The sequence below is a fragment of the Podarcis gaigeae genome (genome assembly GCF_964106915.1).
Source record: "Podarcis gaigeae genome assembly, chromosome: 7".
Classification (NCBI taxonomy): domain Eukaryota; kingdom Metazoa; phylum Chordata; class Lepidosauria; order Squamata; family Lacertidae; genus Podarcis; species Podarcis gaigeae.
The window spans coordinates 8,649,991-8,653,938 of NC_139683.1; the positions used below are offsets into that span (position 1 = coordinate 8,649,991).

Sequence of the window (3,948 nt, forward strand, 5' to 3'; positions counted from 1 at the left end):
GTACAGAACACCACACCAGAAGGAAAAGAGATCGAAAGAGAAAGTGAAACCGAGGCTCCTTCTGGCCTTTATTTACAGTCAGGATGACCTTAATTGGAAGAGGTAAGAGAACCAATTCAAGCCAGCTTCCCAGAAGGTATAACCCAAACAATCATGAAGCTGCCTTCATACAGAGAAGCTTCCAGTAGCTTCCAGTACCCTCTTGAATTAGGCAGAATAGGAAAGATCTCCACACATCAGATCAATACTTTCTGCACTAAGAAATGCAAACTGACACACCACTCCAAGAAAAACCAAGTCATGGGTGTTTGAGATGAGATTATTGCACCGCAATCCCTTGGATTAAATGACTCTTGAGGTCACTTCCAACTCTATGGTTCTCTATGAGGCAGGGGCTAGCCTTAGCTGGAGCTTTATGAAGCTGGCTCCCATGGGCTAGAACTCCCATGGGCTAGAAGAAGCAGAGGTACCCCATGCAACTTCTTCTTTCCCCCATATGGGGAGGGGAGACATAACTCATCCCCCATCAGCACATGACCAGCGGCTGCCACTCATTAACCAAACACTACTTAGGAAGAAAAGCTTCCAGTATAAAGGTGATGGCTCACAAGGGTGTTGCTCTCCTTCTATAAACTGGGCTCTGTGGACTCCCTCTCTTGATCGATCACAGCTCCTGCATGGCTTGAGCATACTGTTTAATAGCCACCAATGTTCTTACATTCCAGTCATCTCTGAAACTCTGTTGCATGGAGATGTGAAATGGCTTTGGTGGGAGAACAGCAGCAGCAGCAGCAGCATGGGATGTCGGTTTGTAAAGACGACCGACAAGAGAAAAATGGAAACAAGATGGAGAAAATGTCTTTAAACCTACAGTCAAATATATGGCTCCAGTGGAGAAAATAAACATGGCACAGGCTTTGAGTGCTGCTGGAGTATAATATAAATCTTAGGGGGAGGTATTACTGCTAGCTAAGGCTCTAGTTATACCTCAGCCAGGCCATTTTCGACAGCATTTGTCACAATACCTCAGCAAGAACATAATTGCCCTTGAGCCTGCAAAGAGCAGAACAGCAAGACTAATATCCTTTGAGATGTGTCATAGAGGAAGGTTAAAGGAGTGCTCTTTAATGGGCCCAAAAAGAGAGACTTTCCAATATACCCAGTGAAGCCACTCCGTCTTGGCTAGAGTGAAGAATGTGAAAGCGAAGCTTTGTGCGGTGGGTGGAAAAGGAGACCTGGTGGTATGTTTTTAAAGGCTGCTCCTTTGTATTTCTTTTTCCTTAAGAAAGGAGGAAAAGAACCACTCGGTATATTTTAAAACTTGAAATGCTTCTAAGGAGAGACACTGTTTGAAATGCAAAGCAACAGAAGCTGCGCAAGTTGCGGGAAATGGATGTGGCTCTGTGGTGGACCAGAAGGGAGCTGGTCCTGGAGGAAGAACTGTAAGGCAAGAGACTTCTTCAAGCAAGGCCTCCTTCCACCTGCCTTGCCCCACCCTCTAGTCTCTGCTTCTCAATTTGTATTGTATTATTTTATGTACTGTGGCTTGCCGTTGTTTTATTGATTATAGTTTAGAAAATATTTATTGTAACTGTTGAGTGGATTTCTGTTTAACTTTTATATGTTGATATTATTATTTTATACTATTCTAATGGTTGTTGAATGTTACTTTTTTGATGTGAAGGTAAAGGGACCACTGACCATTAGGTCCAGTCATGACCGACTCTGGGGTTGCGGCGCTCATGTTGCTCATCTGGCCAAGGGGGCCGGTGTACAGCTTCCGGGTCATGTGGCCAGCATGACTAAGCCGCTTCTGGTGAACCAGAGCAGCGCACGAAAATGCCGTTTAACTTCCCACCGGAGCGGTACCTATTTATCTACTTGCACTTTGACGTGCTTTTGAACTGCTAGGTTGGCAGGAGCAGGGACCAAGCAAAGGGAGCTCACCCCATTGCAGGGATTCAAACCGCTGACCTTCTGATTGGCAAGTCCTAGGCTCTGTGATTTAACCCGCAGTGCCACCCACGTCCCACTTTTTGATGTAGGTTGCTTATTTTAAATTTTTGTTTGATTATCACATTTTTGCACTGCATTAGATTGTTGTAGCTGCAAGAAGATCAAACATATCCATTCTGAAGGAGAGACAAGCCATTGCTGTAGCTGCCTTGCCAATACGCTTGAACAGCTCAGAGTTGATGGAGAGGTTGTTTTAAATCACAGCTGCCAAAACTCCACCCAGGGCCAACCGGGATTTTCTTTCTGAGTAGCCCTTTATTCACAAGCAGTCCTCCTCTGCCACCAAGCACTTCTGGCTGAGAGGGTCTCACTCTGCATCTTGAGGAACCATCTCTCCCCAGGGTTCAGGGCTTGTTCTGCCTCTGTTTCAAAGAGTTCACTTTCTTTGGGCAGAGACCCTTGCAAGTCTTCCTGGAAAGTTTGCCAGGTCCTCCTTGTCCATTGTTCTTTGCTGTCCCTGACTAAGGCCACCTTCTGGGAGCCCCAGACCCTTTTCAGAAAAGGAGTTCTCTAATGTGAGTTCGAATCCTCGCAACGGGGTGAGCTCCCGTTGCTCGGTCACTGCTCCTGCCACCTAGCAGTTCAAAAGCACGTCAAAGTGCAAGTAGATAAATAGGTACCGCTCCGGCGGGAAGGTAAACACCGTTTCCATGCACTGCTCTGGTTTGCCGGAAGCGGCTTAGTCATGCTGGCCACATGACCTGGAAGCTGTACGCCGGCTCCCTCGGCCAATAAAGCGAGATGAGCACCGCAACCCCAGAGTCGGTCATGACTGGACCTAATGGTCAAGGGTCCCTTAATGTGAGCATGACACACTGTTTCCAATGCTATCTGATGCACCACAGAGAAACAAGTAAGGATACTCAAAATTGCCACAGTTTCAAAATACACTGGGTTGTGGCGGGCCACAGCAGATACCTGAGGTACTGCTCTAAGATCTTTAAAATACTGCTTGTAGCCAACATGCCAGTCACCTAGAGGAGCAGAGTTTATAGTAAGGGGGTTCCTGAACCTGACATTTACTTCTCTCCACACCCAACCCTCTACCCGAAATCAATGAATTCACACGAGATGCCGTGCCAAAAATATATCTTTAACAGCAGCATTCGGCCAATCAATTCTCTTCTTTCTTGCGTGCTGCCTTGAGAATGCTTATTAAACTATTCTGAGAGATCTAGGGGCTATTGATCCAAGGTGGACATATAAACAAAACCACAGGAATGCTGGTAGATTTGACTATTCCCCTCAGTGTTGTTGGGTGGTTGTTGTTTTAAAAAAATCTAACCAAGCGAAAGACTGAAAAAGAAAGTCTCCTGCGCTTGGCCAGCATACTATCTTTGCCCTGCTCATCTTTCAAAGCACTGGGATAAATTGAACGAAAGAAAGCAGATCTATAAGTTGAGTAATGCTCATTTGGAAATCTAACACATGCAGGCACGCAATGGATAACACTTTGGCTGCAACAACGATACAGAACTACATTTCCAGTTATGTTCGTTATTCTTTTTTTTTCTGTAGAAATCCAATTTTTGCAGTGTACATTTTTTAAAAAAAATCAATGGGTCACAATTTGCTCAAGACAACAAACCTGCCAACTCTGCTTATTTGGCCGTGTATGAAGTTCGCTCCCCAACCCTGGCCTGTAGCACGGGGCTTGGGGTCATTCTGTCCCCGTCAGTTCCAGCAACTCAGTAGCTTCCATAAAACAAAGAGGAAGAAGTGGTAAGAATCTGGTTCAGAGTTCATTTGTGGAACACCTAACTTTGGCTTGAGAGACAACTCCCTCCCTCTCATATACCACAGCAATCTGTCTTAGAACTGTGCAAAAATTGCTTCTTGAAATCCTCCACCCTGTTCATGGACAGAGAAATCAAAAGGACAACTTCTCCATTTCCCCCAGGACAGGGGAGAATCTCTTCACCAGTTTCTCAG

At 45.5% G+C, this 3,948-nt stretch overlaps 1 long non-coding RNA gene across 1 annotated transcript; it reads left to right on the forward strand.

The window, feature by feature from the left end:
- Positions 1-376: 376 nt before the first annotated feature.
- Positions 377-1,539, forward strand: LOC310848103. Its single transcript, XR_014566163.1, has 2 exons — positions 377-466; positions 726-1,539. It is a non-coding gene; the product is annotated as an uncharacterized lncRNA (long non-coding RNA).
- The last annotated feature ends 2,409 nt before the right edge of the window (positions 1,540-3,948 follow it).